An 18,103-nucleotide genomic window follows, 5' to 3' on the forward strand; every position below is an offset into this window, starting at 1 on the left:
TGAACATAGCCGATTAGCCGATTCGGGTAAGTAGCGTGGGTTGTTGTTCTGTTGTAGCTTATACGTACTTATTGTGTTACTTGAGTCATGTATTAGGGCAAAGAGCTTAATTTGTATTCGTGCTTATTCTGTTTCTCTGATTCTTTGGTTTTTTATCCTTTGCAAGTGCTTTCGTTTTATTTAATTTAAGCTTTTTTGGACTGGTTGTGTCTGAGTGTCATATTGCATTTTTGATCCCGGAAGGAAGGATCTTTGGTTTTTTGGCTCAGATTTTGTGTTGGTGACCAAAGATAGTTGACTTTCTGATTTTTACAACTGCAGATGTTGGTGGAAAATGGTTGAAATGGCAAAGTCTAAATTTGAGTGGTTTAAACATGCCATGGATTGGACTCCTAAATTTCCAACAAAGGTACAAAACTCTGGTTTTTTATGAAAGTTTGCAGGTTGATAGGTTTATTTATGGCCTTTATTACAAGTCGTCTTGACTTATTTATTTCTTTTTTCCTTGCCTGAATCTTTTTTTTCCTTCTGTTTTCTTGGGTATTGAACTAAAACCCGTGTCTATTTAAGTGGTGAAGAATTTAGTGGTTGGTGTTCATATCCATTGTTTTCTTTTGCATTGTTAGTGTCTAGAGAAAATGAGTTATTTGGGTGTAGGTGTTAGTCCGGGAACAGTTCGAGTGTACCATAGCACAAACCTGAAATTGTTGGATAAGAGGATCAAGTAGCTGAGTTGGTGTTAAGGTTTATGATTCTTGGTCTTGGAGTTGTTGCAGCTGTTCTTATTGGAACTGATTCACAAGTGAAGGTGGTTTTCTCCTTTGAGAAGGAAGCTAAATTCACTGATGTTAAGGCTTTGGTGTAAGTATCTATTAATCTATGTTCTATGTTAATTTCTAGCAATAAAAGTGTTGCATGTTTTGTTGTCCTAATTCATTAGTTTTTTATGGATTAAAAAACTTTGCAGATTCTTGGTAGTTGCTAATGGTTTGGCTGCTGGATACTCTTTGATTCAAGAACTTCGTTGTGTTGTGAGTTTGGTTAGGGGAAGTGTTCTCTTCAACAAGCCCTTAGCTTGGGCCATTTTCTATGCTGATCAGGTACCCTTTTATATTTGAAAGATCACATAATAAGAGCTATATACACTCCATATGAAAACACTTCAATTGCTCTCCGAATATCCTAGAAATTGTAGGCATCATATTGAATTTGGTTTTCTAATATGTAATCCATAGTAGCCTTGAATAATTTTGATTCTTTTTCTGAACTCTGTCTTCATGAAGAGAGATTCTTTTTCGATTTTCTATTAGGTTTATTTTCAGTATGCAGGAATTTTATTAGGGTTTGCAATTGTGTTTCTGATTTTCCATTGGGGTTTTCATGTTTCCATGGCGATTTCAAACTTATTCGGAGCATTTTTGTGTAGTTAAATCTGAGTTTTGTAATTTTTCGTTGATTTTAATCCTAAATTTTCTATAATGTACACTGAACTATTGAGCTATTAATACTTATACACACTTTCTAAAACTTTATTGATTTAATTTTTTTTTCACTTTCAGAATGACCCAAACAAAACTCCAGCACTATCACGCCACAAGAGAGGATGTAACTATAAGAAATCATTCTACCAAAAGAAATACTGTAAATGCTTTCAGGTATTCATCCATCCTTACTAGGTATCATGAATGCTTCAATTTTAGTTATAATATCAGTTACTAATGGTAGTATGTTTTGTTTTTCAAAGGCTGGTGTTGGATGTTTCATAAACTGTAGATGTGACACGTGTAAGAACACGTTTGGTAGAAAGGATGGTGAGTTGTCCCTTCTTTTGCAAATTAAATACGTGTCAGAATTTAACTGTTTTATTGTTTCAGGTTCTAAATTCTGTAGGAGTAGAAACCCAACCAGAAGTAGAAATAGAGGCCTGTGGTAAAGAGTTTATTGAAAATGCATCACGGAAAATTGAAATTCAGAACTCCCACGGGATGTCTAGGTTGGAAATGTTGTTTTTTGGTTAGTTTTGAAATGATAAAATTGATGATTTTGCTTATTAATTCTGATTTGATTTATTTTTTGATTCTTTTTTTTTATGTGACAGTTCATTGAATTTTCCGTTAGAGTAAGATGTTTGGGACTCTTTGCTCTCAGCCACTTGAACATTCTCAAACTGTTTCACACCACGAAACGATTGGAGGTAGAGGCAGAAGTGGATAGGTCTCCGATGACTTGGACCAAAACTACTTCTCCAAATGGGAAGAAATTTTTAATTGATAGTCAATAGTTATTAGTTAGGCCTTTTTCCTTTTCAGTCAGGTTAGTAGTTTGTACCTTTAGGCATATAGATGTCCTGGTTTAGTTTTAAGTATATTTTAGTTTTAGTGCGATCTTTAGATGTGTTTGAAAAAATTATATTATTTGAGCTGTAATTAGTTGGCTTAGTTTTATTTTATTTGAGTTATTTCAGAAGAAATTTTTTCGCTTTCATAATGGCAATTGTGAGGTGATCCAATAGTTTTGACAGGTTAGTAGGCATTAGATTGATTTAAGTTTTCTAATGATGTATTCATTGGGACACTTGCTCTATTGGGTCTTCATTTGTTTTCTTCAATTTGTTGTTGAAAAAAGCTATAGCAATAATAGAAGTATAATGTCTAAAATTAATTCTAACTATATGAATTTACTGTTATTTTAGTTGCAATCATTTTTGTATGTTTATCTTTATTGGTCCATTTTGTTTTCTTGAGATTTTGTTCGATTTGTTTTGAGTACATACACATGAACTAATTGTTCTATGTTTTTTTTCCCTTTATATCGAGGTCCAACTATGTTTTTTTTTTCCACACATATGCAAGGTGCTTCTGTTTTCTCTAATGACGATGAGTTGATATCCGGTTAGTTGTTTATATGATTAAGTTTATACTATTAATGGCCATTTCCATATATTATATGAGGTCAATCCTTACCTTATCTTTTCTATGAAAAATCCTTTCTTTTTGGTATTTGTTTTCAAAATAAAATCGATATAATGCTGGTACAGGTACTCATCTTAATCTCAAGTGAGCTGAGAAAGCTTGTGCCTTGGTTGCCGAAATTCTAGGTATTTATATTTTATCCATATTTATTTTTGTTACATTACCTTTACCAGTTTACGGCCATCTTGACTTGATGATATTTTTCTATTTCGGTGTCTCATTGTTTGTTGTTTTAGATAGGGATGAAATTTTCATTTTCTTTTCACCATTATTTTTTGTTGATTTTAATTGGTTATTTTCTGTTTTGGTTCCTTTTATTTTTTCATGGTTGTTCCTTCCTATTTTATGTGTTGCTCTGTGTACTCTTATTTTCTTTTCAGTTCCTGGTTAAATGAACTCATATATGTATCTCCAAGCTTTTCTTAAGGTTACGTACAATTTTTTTTCTTTTGCACAGTGGATCCTCAAAAGTTAATGCTATACTAGAGTTTGTTGTAAATATTCTTCACTAATTTCTTTCTTTCATATTAATTTGTTTATTTGATAATTTATTGGATAAATCTTGCTCTCTTATATGATTTTCTTCGTTCAGCTGGAGTTGCAAATTTGTGGAGGAGACTTTGTATCTTAGATGCACAATGGATTTACGGGCACTATTCTAAAAGGTATGGTCTTTTTTACCTATTATCTTTGGATTCTACATTATAGATTGTGCCTTCTTATTTATTGTTCACCAATTTTCTTGCACATATCTCAAAATTTTCAGTTGTGTTTAGATAATGATTCTTTGTTTATGGTCATTGTTTTTGGCTCTGATAACGTCAACTATCTTTTGTAACTGCCATTATGTCATGCTCATAATTCTACTGTTAATAACCGTCCTTTGTCTTTGGGTTAAATCTTTTGTTTATTGCTAATATAATTAAAGTTACTAAAGTTTATTATGATGTCAAAAGATAATCTGAGCCTCTCATTATTTAGGTGTTAAACGATTAATTCAAAGTTGCTAGAGAACTTCATTAATATTTCAATCAGGATATTAATCTGCTTTTAGAAATTGAATATTACTTTAGAGACTTCTAAATTTTTAGATAGTTAATTTCTTTCTACTGGTGAAGACATTGATAATTGCCTATGTTATCAAGCTTTGAATGGGTTAAGAAAAATGTTTATTTAAGGATCAATTTTATAAGCTGATCAAATATGCAAATTTTGTTGGATTTCTCTTGGTTTCATAATAAAGAGAAGAAAAAATACACGAGATTTTGAGTTTGGGTTCTTCTTTTATACCATAACTTTATTTTTATCACCGATATGGTGATGTATAAGTTTTGCATTGTAACCAATATTTTGGAAAACATATCTCTTTTTTGCGATAAATGATCTAATTCAGGGATCACTGCTATGCAAAAAAAAAGTGTATAAATACATCTACTATAGCATGAACTGTGGAAAATTGTTTCTACTTTATTGGTTTGTCTTATTCTTTAAAGTTCGAGTCATGTATTCATATTTACTTAGCTACCTTTTTGTATCTAGAAATGTGATATCGATATGTGTTCTTTAATCTTATTAAAGAGCATGGGACAACTGTATTAAAAATCTGTTGAGAAGATGGAAACTTTGACTATTTTAGAAAGAAGTTTTTTGTATTTCTATATGGTTTTTCTCACAATAGGCAGAATTTTTTGCTTCCAAGGACTATTAAATTTTGATTCTTTATGTATTACTTATTTCTATTCATTTGAAGTTTACTAATCAACATAATTTGGATTTAGTTACTGGTCTGAATAATTGGTGTTTAATTAATTTTCTACATCTTATCTAATCCTTACTTTTGTTTAACATGTGGTCCGTGATGGGATTCTTGAACATTTTACGGGTGTGGTTTTATTGGCAGCCACTGAAAGAAGCCATTAGATAAGGTGCAAAAACTTGTGTGGAACCTTCTATTCATTGCTACAATGACAATGATGGTCTTCCTAAACTTCAAGCAGCCTTAATGAAAAAGGTAAGCAACAACATTCTAGACTCTATCTTCTTTTTACAACATATAAATGTGTGTTAATTTATGTGTGATATCCATGTATGAGGTATTCTTCTCTTCTTTCTGTTGGTAAAAAAATTTGAAATTTTCTTTTAAGTGTTAATTTTTTTATTGATATAACTGCATGCTTGTGTAATTTAAAAATATATTGTTAGATTAAAGATCTCGAATTAGATATCAGACGTTAGTAGGTGTAATCTATATACTATTTTGATGATAATTGAAAACAAATAACGTTTTGGCTTGGCTTTCCATGATTTTGTTACTGTTGCTTCAATTCCTTTTAAAAGAACTAAGTAACAATGCATACCTAATTATTTTCTTATTCTTTTTAGTTTTATTTTGTTTTGTTTTGTTTTTGTTTTTTTTTTTATTTCTTTCTTTTACTAATCTTAAGTGAATAATTGTTTATAATGTGCTAATAAGGATAAGAAGAGAATTGTTGATAAATCAGTCTCTATTAAGGTAATAATATTCTAAATAAATTGTCTATATCTATTTTTTTTTAGAAGAGATCACCTTGACATATTTTTCATCGGGAATATGCTCTATCTTTCGTTAAATATTAAAAATATGATGTACGCCTATTAAAATTATAATATTTGAACTAATATTAGATGTGCTCATTGTATGCCCTTCCTCTTCCTTCCTTTTGGTCTTCTATTTCTCTTTCTTTCTTTTCTATTCCTCTTCTCTCTCTTTTTTGCTCTTCCTCTGTTGTCTTGGAAATTGCAATTTTTTCTTATCTTTCTTCATCTTCTCTCCCTGTTATCTCATGTGGAATTTTTGCTACATCTATCTGAGGTATATATCTGACACTATTAGGTTAGAGTTTAGAAGGGGGCTGTCTTGATTTACGTGCTATTTTTCACATCTCTCTGCTATATTTCTCTCTTCCTATTAGGTTAGGTTATAGGGTTCCAAGTCTATCCTTCTGATTTTTCGATCTGATAGTGGCGGTCATGAAGATCTTGGATTAGATATTGGATGTTAGTAGGTGTAACATATATATTATTTTGACGATAATTGAAAACATAATTTTTTGACCTTCCATGATTTTGTTACTGTTGCTTCAATTCCTTTTAAAGAAACTAAGTAACGATGCATACCTAATTATTTTCTTATTCTTTTTAGCTTTATTTTGTTTTGTTTTCTTTATTTCTTTCTTTATTTTTTATACTAATCTTAAGTGAATAATTGTTTATAATGTGCTAATGAGGGTTAGAAGAGAATAGTTGACAAATCGATTTCTATTAGGGTAATAATATTCTAAATAAATTATCTATATCTAATTTTTCTAAAAGAGATCACCTTGACATATTTTTCATTGGGAATATGCTCTATCTTGCATTAAATATTAAAAATATGTTGTACGCCTATTAAAATTAAAATATTTAAACTAATACTAAATGTGCTCATTATATGTCCTTCCTCTTCCTTTCTTTTGGTCTTCTATTTCTCTTTCTTCTTTTTTTATTTCTCTTCTGTTTCTTTGTTTGATCTTCCTCTGTTGTCTTGGAAATTACGATTTTTTTTATCTTTCTTCATCTTCTCTCTCTGTTATCTCGTGGAATTTTTGCTACATCTCTCTGATATATATCCGACACTATTAGGTTAGAGTTTAGAGGGAGCTGTCTTGATTTACGTGCTATTTTTTACACCTCTGCTATATTTCTCTCCTGGTATTAGGTTAGTGTATAGGGTTCCAAGTCTGTCCTTCTGATTCATCGATCTGATAGTGGCGGCCATGAAGATCTTGGATTAGATATCGGACGGTAGTAGGTGGAGACTAATCTAAGGTTTATATTGTGTTCATTCCTGTGTTTTGAATGTTCAGTTTCAAATATCTATTGGTTGTTTTTTTTCTTTCCTCCCAAATTAAAAAGTTGATCTATTTTAAAATTCAAATTTCTCAGCTGTATATTGCTAGATATACTCCTCCTTCTCCATTTTTTTTATCGTGTTAATTGAAGTTATTATATTGTATGTGCTATAAAAGTGCCCTTTTAAAAAAAAAATTTGCTGATGCTGTGAGAGAGATGTGAAATGAAAGTGATCACTCGGATAATTCGTGTGATCAAGTTGATGAAAGTGAGGAGGTGTTGATGTGTTTATTTGCTTATACAATGTATTAATTTTTATTATTTGGTTTTCTATACCTATTTGTATTAATTTGCCTTAATTTCGTTTAAATTTTAATGAATTTTTTGAAAGTAGTTATACCTATTTGTATTAATTTGCCTTAATTTCGTTTAAATTTTAATGAATTTTTTGAAATTAGAAATATGTTGTGCTCAGGATTAGTAAAAGGAAAAGCCTCCCTTGAAAAGGTTGGGAAGAGGTTGAGAAGGTCATTGAAGTTCGAATTTGATGAATTTGATGATGCTGATCTTTTTAAGGATGAATCTGCATCTGGTCATGGGGTCAAGTGACATGATTTTCTCTGTCATTTAACTAGAGTTACTGATCAAGACTTATATAAGGCATTAGATATGGGTAGTGCAAATAGGGAAATGGATCCTCTCAATTTTTTTTAATAATTGAGGGAGTAAAGTATGATCTCTCACCATTAATTGTTATAAGTGGGACCACGAGAAAACATGAGAGAGTGTGTATTGAAGGGTTATAGATCATACTTTACTCCCTCAATTTTTTTCAACAATTGAGAGGATCCATTCCCGTGTAAATAGTGTCCACCCTTCTTTGATGTGTAATGTGAAATTTTTTGGTTGTGTTCATGTAATAGGAATTGGTATTTAATATTTGGTATGTAATGTGGTGTGTGACTGTGTGTCTTAGGATGTTTGATGTTTTGTATGTCCATATTTTGTACTTTATTGGGCTTATTGATCATGTAATACATCAATTGTTAGGACGTGGACATAGCATTATTAGGTAATGGACAAATTTAATTATGTAGCCTTTTATTTTTGTAATTCAATTGTAGAAAGATTAATAAAATGCAGTAGCTTTTTAGTGTTGTATGTTAAAGTTTTGGCAAATGATTTATATTTGAGAAGTTATATATATACTGGGTTGCTAATTTTATTTAAGAGAGTTGAGAATTTAGTTACAAATGATAATTGTTGGGTGAAGTCTACCATACTCTCTTCAAAATAAAGGGTAAATTACCTCTCGTGACATATACCATGATTATCATAAATTATCCTTCCACCAGAGCTTCAAGATTTAGTTTTTTTTTTTAATTGATGCTATGTTTCTCTTAAATTTGATAACAATATTATTACATTTTTAAAAATCTTTACACATAGTACCAAAAACATTGCCTCACAAGACAGATTTTTCTACTGTAGTAGAATTGAGGGATGAAGTAGCGTTTATAAGATTATTACTATTTGGACCATTTTCGCTACCACCTTGAGTGAGTCTACTTGGAGGACTCAGAACTGTTTGATAAATGGTGGTCATGGTGAGAATAGCAACTACCATGACAGTGTGCGTTGATGTTCTCTTATTTGCATTCTACCGCGATCCATTAGTATGAAAATAAGTGACCAAAATGACTTAAATTTTAGTTTGTTGCTTTAACTTTCAATAATGTTTCTGTAATCATTGGCAAAGCATGAGCTTTAGCTAAGTTTAATTACTGTATATGTCATAAGGGATAATTTATCTTTTATTTTAAAGAGGATAGGATAGAATTTACCTAATTGTTTAGAATTTACATGACATGTGCTGAAGGTTTTATTACAATATAAAAATTAATTATAGAGACAGAGATATTTAAATAATGTTATTTTACGGAATTAACTTTTTTGCATTGTTAATTTGAATAGAAGTTCCACTATTATTGTTTTATGTCATGAACAGAAATTTTCGACCCGTGCACTGCACGGGTCTTCTGCTAGTTTCAAAACTTCTTATCGACTTGTGTGGTCTATTTAACGCGTCAGAACATCGACTTCAGAAATACATTAATATAGAAAAGTTGCACATGGGTTATACGGGATCAGTGGATCACATGGGTATGTCCCCATTTATTCCACATTTACAATGTTTAAACTCTTAGGAACGATCAATAGTTGAATACCACAACCACCAATTAATTTTTATATATCCAAAATTAAAAATATATTAATTAAATTTTAATAATTTAATTAACACATAAAAGGTATGTTAATCTAAGTTAATAAAATATTAATTTAATAGTATTTTCCTTTTATTTGAATATTTTGGTAATATTATATAATATATTATTATTAATATAATTAAATATCTTCCTTTTTATTAAATATTTATTCAACTATTTTTTTCTATCTAATTGCAGAATAAATAATCAATATCTATTGTTTAATTTTTTTCTACAAAACTAATTATTATATGCCAGATCAAAACGAAGTTAAATGAAGAAATACAAATTAAATAAATAAATGATATATTTTCTTATTTCAAACATTTTTTAAAAACATTACTAATAATCTTAGGTATGTCTAAAACGAGCTCAACAATTATGTACTTATTGAATGAGCCACATTTATATAGGCCATTAAATTCTATTAGATGAAAATCAAAGGCTAATATAAAAAAAGAGTATTAATGAACAGAATAAATATAAAATATCCTAGTACATAAATACTTTGAATGGAAATATTTTAATACACAATACTTTAAACGGCAACAAAATCTTTTATTCCTAAATAATTAAATATAAAATATATGAGTATTTTTTATTTATTAAAATTAATTATTATACAAAATTATTTTATAATATTAAAAAATTATATTAAAATAATATTTTAAACTGTAACATAAAAATATAAAATAATTAAAATTTTATTTTATATTACTTGATAAATAATTAAATTATTATATTTAAAATTTATTAACTAACTACTTTTATTAAAGATATTATTATATAATATAATTTTTTATAAAAATATTCTAAAAATATAATTTATTTAAAATATTATATATAATACATGAAAATATTAACTTTTTTATTTTTTCAATTAAAAAAAAACAGAATAAATAATATAATTTTAAATATATACCTAAATAAAAAAATTAATATTTTTATGTATTATATATAACTTTTTAAATAAATTTTACTTTTACGGTTTTACAAATATTTTGATAAAAAATTATATGATATAATAATATATTTAACAAAATAATTAGTTAATAAATTTTAAATATAATAATTTAATTATTTATTAAGTAATATAAAATAAATTTTAATTATTTTATATTTTTATATTGTAGTTTAAAATATTATTTTAATATTAAAAAAATTTGTATAATAATTAATTTTAATGAATAAAAAAACTTATATTTTTTGTATATATATATATATATATATATATATATATAAGAGGTAGCAAAACGGGTCGAGTCTATCGGACCGACCTGCCGAACCTACTAAAAAAAGTGGGTTGGACTAGGATTTGAAACCTGTCAAATTAAAAAAATTCGCCAAACCTGCAAAACTTTTATGCAAATTTTTTTTATAATATTAAAAAATTATATTGAAATGATATTTTAAATTGATATACTGTAACAAATCCAATATGTTTTCTGATTTCAATGTTATTACGTGATTATAATTATTTAATATATAAAAAAAATTACTAAATAGTATATATATTAGGGGTGACAATGCGGGTTGCCCCGCCCTGCCCCGCCCTGCCTAAGCCCGCACTATAAGTGGGATGGGCCGGCCCGCCCCACCAACTAAAGTGGGTACAAAATGCTAACCGTTTGACTTTGTATTTTTTTTTTTAAATAAAATTAATTAAAATTAACTAAAAAATAATTAAAAAATTAAATACAAATAAAAAATAGTCAAATTATAATATAATTTTTTTACTAATTTTTTTTAAATTTTTAACTTCAATAATTTGTTCAAAATAATATTTGTCAATAGAACCATCTTTATTTTAAAAAATAAGCCACATAATTTAAACATATATACGAAATTGTAAAATAAAATAAATAAAGTCACATAATTGGAACATATATACATAATTTGGCAAATTTTTTTAATTTGACAGGTTTCAAATTCTAGCCCGACCTACCTTTTTTAGCGGGTTCGGTGGATCGGCCAGACGGATTCGACCCGTTTTACCACCCTTAATATATATATAAAAAGATTATCACATATTTTATTATATAAAGATAGAAATTTTTTGTTCTAAAAAATATAAAATAAATAAATACAAAAAATATAATTTTTTTTATTAAGATTAATTATTTTACAAAATTTTTTTATAATATTAAAATAATAATTTAAACTACAACATAAAAATATAAAATAAACAATTACTTGACAAATAATTAGATTATTATATTTAAAATTTATTAACTAATTACTTTGTTAAATATATTATTATATAATATAATTTTTTATCAAAATATTTGTAAAAGTAAAATTTATTAAAAACATTATATATAATACATGAAAATATTAACTTTTTTTATTTAGGTATGTAGTTAAAATTATATTATTTATTTTGTTTTCTAAGAAAAATTTAAAAAAAATATTTTTATGTATTATATATAATATTTTAAATAAATTATATTTTTTAAATATTTTTATAAGAATTATATTATATAATAATATCTTTAATAAAAGTAGTTAATTAATAAATTTTGAATATATTTTTATCTAATTTAATTATTATATATTTGTATATTATAGTTTAAAATATTATTTTAATATAATTTTTTAATATTATAAAAAAGTTTTGCATAATAATTAATTTTATTAAATAAAAAATATTCATATATTTTATATTTATATATTTTTTATTTAATTATTTAAAAATAAAAAATTTTGTTGCTATTTAAAGTATTGTCATTTAAAACATTTATTTATGTACTAGGATATTCTATATTTATTAGAGTCCATCAATACTCTTCTTTTATATTAGCCTTTAATTTTTATTTAATAAAATCTAATAGCCTATATAAATGTGGCTCATTCAATAAACACATAATTGTTAAGCTCGTTTTAGACATATCCAATAATCTTTATATTCGAGAGGCTAGAGTTGACTTTAGGTAATTAACTAATGGACAAATATAAAAAAAAAAAACCATTATTATTATTTATGTATTTGTTTTCTCTTTAATTGGGTTGATTTCATTTTTTTTCTTCTCATTGTTAGATAAATTACATGCAATAACTTTTATTATTGAGTAATACTTATATTTAATGATAAAATATATTATTTATCTCGTATGTTTTCGAAGATTTTAAAAAATATTTTAATATTTAATTTGATTTAATTTTATTTTTAATATTTAAAATAAATTTTAATTTTATTTTTTATTCTATTTTTGTGTTAGACAGTAGTCAATATACTTTTTTAGTTATGCCCCAAATTAATCACGTGATCATCATTCAATGATTCAATCCTTTGTCATCCTCCTTTATCTCCAATCACAGCAAGTAGTTCTCCATTTTTCTATTTCAATAGTCAACGTCATCATCCACTATTCCACTACTCATCCCATCCAGGGACAGATCTATTTAAAAACTTGTGGGGGCATTTGCTAAAGTATATTTATAACTTTATTATATTAACATTTATTTTTATTAATAGTTGAAAAATAAACTGTTATAAACTTATTCGGATCGGATTAAAAAACCAACGTCACAAGAGTTGTTCGGATGAGATGTCTGATCGGAGAATGCAACAAACCGATAAGACTCGGTTTGAACCAGTCAATTTTGATTAAAATTAGTGAATTGATAGGTTTAAAAAGGGTTAACTACCAAAAACGTAGTCGAATTATTCAAACGTTGAATATCGACATGATTTTGCATTTCAAAAACTCGTTAATTAGAAGTAAGAAATTATAGCGTTTGCGTTTACTCAACGTACGTTTAGGTTTGTTGCTAATCATTATTGGTATTTTCCATAATTTTTTTAAATAAAAAATATTGAGAGTATTAAAACAATTATTCTAATTTTTGTGCACTATTTATTATTCTAATTTTTTATAATATGTATTATTATTTCTGATCCGGCCGTTACAAATCCAACATCATAAATCGGCATTATCATTCATAATTCGGCATTATTCACGTTATTATTAAGAAGGCTGGCGTTATAGTTCGGCATTACAGTTATTAATCGACAATCATCGTCATTAATCGGCCACTTACGTTACAACTCAGCTTAACGGACTACTTTCCAAATGTGAAACATCCAACCTAATATCTCACCCTTATTATTGCTCTTTAATACAGGCAATAAAGCAGAAGCATAACCGACTTGCACATAGCCATCCATAAAAGGTATGATCTTCTATCCAGAAAAGGGACATTGAATTCTCAATACTGACTTAAGCTTCAGAGTGTCTTTGCAGGTACACTCTCCCCTTGTTCCTTGCTCACGCCTAGCGCAATTGGACATCCACTCGGAGAAAAGCTCGGATCTATACAAATGCTCAAAGGTCATCCCCGAAGGCAATAACTCGGCGTCGGCTCCCAGGGGCCGAGCTCTCCCTCCAGGTATCCATACAAGAACAATTGGCGCCCACCGTGGGGCCAAGAATATAAATATATCGTCGGCCTCGAGGTTCTCGTTTGAAGTCATGGCTGAACAACTTCCACCCACACCATCCGAGCTCCTTCAGATGGTGACAGAGTTGCGGCAAGCCAACCAGCGCATGGCCGAAGAGAACCAAAGAATGGCAAATCAATTTGCCAACTTGAATAACACCCGGATCGAAAACAACAACGATCGGCAGGAACCGACAGGAGAAACCGAGCATCAGTTAGGACTGATGAGTGGAAATTAGATTTCCACACAAATTCACCGGCAAGTGTACCGGGTCGCATCAAGTAGTAATAACTCACAAGAGTAAGGTCGATCCCACAGGGATTGATGGATTGAGCAATTTTAGTTAGGTGATGAATTTAGTTAAGCGAATATTTGGTGATTTGAGTGATTTTTGATTAACAGAAGCTAAATTGCAAGTAAATAAAAGTGCAGAAGGCAAATTGTGCAGAAAAGTAAAGTGCAGAAGAGGTAAATTGCAGAAACTTAAAGTGCAAGAAAGTAAAAGAGCTGAAACTTAAATTGCAAGAAAAGTAAATTGCAGAAACTTAAAGTGCAAGAAATGTAAATTGCTGAATCTAAATTGTTGAGAAATGTAAATTGCTTGAAGCATAAAAGGATTTGGGTGCTGGGATTCAGAATTGAATAAGAAAATACAAGTTAAAGTAAATCAGATAGCTCTGAGATGAAGAGATTCAGCTCAGTAGCCAAACAGAAATGGAAAATTACTTGAAGAAACAAACAGCAAGAAAACTTAGCTCAATTATGAAATTCTAAAAGAGAAATTGAAGATCAAAGAAGAGCAATGAGATCAGAAAACAGATCTAGATCTCAATTACTCCCTTGATCAATCAGAAAAGAAATTACAGAAGAAATGAAAATGAAAACAGCAAAGAAGATTTAGATCCAATTCTCCAATTCTCAAAACTCTATAAAAGAAAAAAGCACAGATGATTCTCAGATCAAGAAATTCAATGGAGTTCTTCAATCTCAATCCGAAAATCCAAAACAGAAAGTAGAAGTTGCAGAAGAAAGAAAATGAAAACAGAAAATAAACTAGATCTAATCCCAATTCCCAAATTCAAAATGAAAATTTAAAAGTGAAAACTAAAAAATGAGCTAAAGGTCCTTTCTAAATCAAATCTACTTCTATTTATACACTTTCTATTTTGATCTTCAAAACTTGGAGTGGGCTTTTGGCTTTGGACTTTGAAGGAAAGTGGATCCGGGTGGCTTTGGTTGAAATTTGGGTTGGAGGCATGCTCCAGTAGAGCGCTCCGTTGAGTTTAGTGAACTTGGCATTCACTTTTGTCTTGCTCCAATTGGTGCCCCTTGTGTGCGCTTGGCCTCCCCTAGCGTTCAATAAGTGAACGCTACGTTCACTCTTTGAACGTGACGGGTGCATGCTTGGCTTCTTTGAGCGCTTTATTCCCTCCTTTGAACGCTACCTAGCTGAGCCTTGCTCCCTTGCTAGCAATCCACGAAAAAGGTGGAGATGGTGAACGTGGCGTTCACTTCTTTGAACGCTACCCCTTGTTTTGCTTTGAGCCCATCTTCCCTTGGTTTAAAGGTCATGAAAACGTTGCCAAAAGGGAACGCTACGCTCTGATTTTTGAATGCTACCCTTCCTTGGTTTGATGCGCCTTGATCCCTAGCCCAATGTGCCTGAAAACGTTAGCTATAGTGAACGTAGCGTTCACTTTGCTGAACGTGGCTTCTTGGCACGCTGCACCATGTGGTGCGTCTTGGTCGCGATAAAGTTCACTAAAGTGAACGCTGCGTTTGAATTCTTGAGCGCTACCCTTTTGAACGCAACGCCTTTACTGTCATGGGCCACGCTTTTAAAAGCGTGGCCTAAGGTCCAAAGCGTGCTCCAAAATTCTTCTTTCCTCTGTTTGGGCTTAATTTGTGCTTTTTGCTTCTTTTCCTTTATCTTTTTACCTATCATCAACCAAACAAATACATCAAAGCCTCACCAAAATCACAAGATCTTTGCATCATTTATAAAATCAATTAATTCTAGCATAAAACCTATGATTTTGTGTAAAATACATGATGTTTGATTGATTCAAGATAATCATGAAAATCCACTCCAGTTACTTACTTATTGTGCAAGAAAGTGCATAAAATCTAATGAAACTAATGAAAAATTCTTGTAAAACTAGCATAAGATGACTTGTCATCACAACACCAAACTTAAACCTTGCTTGTCCCCAAGCAAGTACTAAACATGAGAAGAAATGAAGTGAAACAGAGAAGTATATATAAGTCCTTATTTAGCAGATAATAGAATTTGAACTATGGGGTTTTATGCAGACAAAAATGAAGCTCACTTATTCTTTGCTGATAGATAAGAAATGTTTCTTTGAGGAATCACTAGAGTTGCTGTCATAATGCCTTGCTTTTTGATTGATCCCTTTTTGGTTTTTCCTTCTTTTTTTTGCTTAGAAGGCTTATTTCTCAATGATAACTCAGTGTCAATTTTGCAGCAGCCTTTTGGCTCAATTTTGCTCAACACTTCTTCACTACAGGCACTTGGCTTACAATTCTTCTTAGAAACATTGATGCCCAGCACCTCTTTGGGTCACTAAATGCTTTGTAACTAAGTTGCTCTTGATAGTGGACTTTCGGTTGGTAATCCCGGATTAGTTAATCGAAGTTACCAAGTTTTAAAAGACTCCTCAGAACCTAATTGTCCAAGCATATCCTAGTACAAAAGCACCACAGACATATGTCCTAAGGTCCAAGCTATTGGTATCTAGTCTTATTGTTTGTTTCTTTGCCAATTCTTGGCTTTTCTTTTCTTTTTCTTTCTTACTTTGCTTCATTTTCCAGGGATGTTCATTAATAACAGGTTTTATGTCAGCAACTAAGTTCACACTACATAGAACATTCTATTATGCAGCTTTTATTATTGAGCTTATCATCTTAATCAAGCAATTACCACCACAAATCTTTATTCTAATTCCTACAACATTGGACAATCACTTTCTATTTCAAACATTTTCTCTTATTGATGCAAAAGGGAAACAAGACATGATTTAGCAGATGAGTGATAACAAGCATAATGAAAATCCTAATAATAATCTACCAAGATATGAAAATGCAGAACATAAAATATTTGGAGGCATATCATGTTTCAGATATGCATCATCCTTATTTAATTAGAGCTATAAAAGGGACTCCACTACCTCTAGTTGTTGTGCTCTTTCCCTCTGCTTGATTCTCCTTTCTTCTTCTTCTTCTTGTTTCTTTCTTGGGGTTCTTCAACAGGGCATCTACGATCCCAAATTTGGTCTACCTGACCCCAGAGCCCAGCATCCTTCAATCCTTGTTGTATATGTGCTATATTTTTCTGGGATTTTGCTCTCTGATGGTATACCAATTCTTGGCATTGAGCAAATAGCTTGATCTATTGCTTCAATGCTGGCATGCTATGGACTACATAGTCCAACTTTGATTGAGTTTCTATATCATACTCCATTCTGTCCAAGTTCCTATGCTCCCCAATTGTATGATATATATTCTTCCATTGGTAGAAATTTTGGGTGTACTCCCCATACTTGGATTGTCTTAGGGACAATCTATTAAATGATTCATGAAAGTTTGCTGATTGTTCCCCTTGCTCCTCAAGAATTTTTGCTTGAAACTCTCTCTGTTGTTCCAACATCTTGAGCTAGAAATTTTCTTGCTTCTCCATCATTTGCTGCTGCAAGTGCTCTTGTTGCTCTCGATCCTTCAAATATTGCTCTTGTTGTTTCAAGTATTGCTCCTGTTGTTGCTCCTCTTCTCTCATGAATTGTTGAGACATTTCTTCAATGGCTCTTTGCATTTGGCTCAAGTCCATTGTACCAGAAGCTTGTTCCCCCTCCACTTGTGGTCTCCTCCTTCTTCCTTGAGCTCTTCTTTCTTACTGATTGTCAGTGTCATCAGTGACACCTTCCATGCTTTGCCTAGTGACCTCTCTGCTTTCTTGTACCTTCTCTGTATCTTCATCCTCAAAGAATAGTGCTTGGGTGACCAAGTCTACTTGATTTACCAGTATCCTCAGCTATCTCTTGAATGTTGTCTGCAATGAGCTGTGGGATACTGATTTCTCCTCCCTAAGTATGCAATATGTTAGAATTGCCCTCTTGATTGTAAGCTCAGATGTATTTGCAGTGGAGAGGATGGATCTTCTCACTATGTCGTACCACCCTTTGGCTTCAGGTATGAGATCCATTCTCTTCAAGTAGCTTGGATTTCCTTCTAAGTCCCTTTCCCAGTCTTTGCCTTCAAAGCACAAACCACTTAGTATCTCATCAGGGTCATTTTCACCCTGCATTCTGTCATCAAAGCTGAGTTCTCCATAAGTTGTCACTCTTATCTGCAAGACTCTCATGATGGATGATGGACTGAAATCTACCTCAACCCCCCTAATATAACTCTTTTAGGGAGGGTTGTCCTTGCTTGACCTCACAGCATTTGCATAAAACTCCCTTATCATGACTGCACTGATGTTTGTGAGAGGCTCACACAAAAGTTCCCATCTCCTCTCTGTGGTGATTCTTCTCATG

The sequence above is a fragment of the Arachis ipaensis genome, chromosome B8 (assembly GCF_059453495.1).
Source record: "Arachis ipaensis isolate K30076 ecotype BB chromosome B8, ASM5945349v1, whole genome shotgun sequence".
Taxonomy (NCBI): Eukaryota; Viridiplantae; Streptophyta; class Magnoliopsida; order Fabales; family Fabaceae; genus Arachis; species Arachis ipaensis.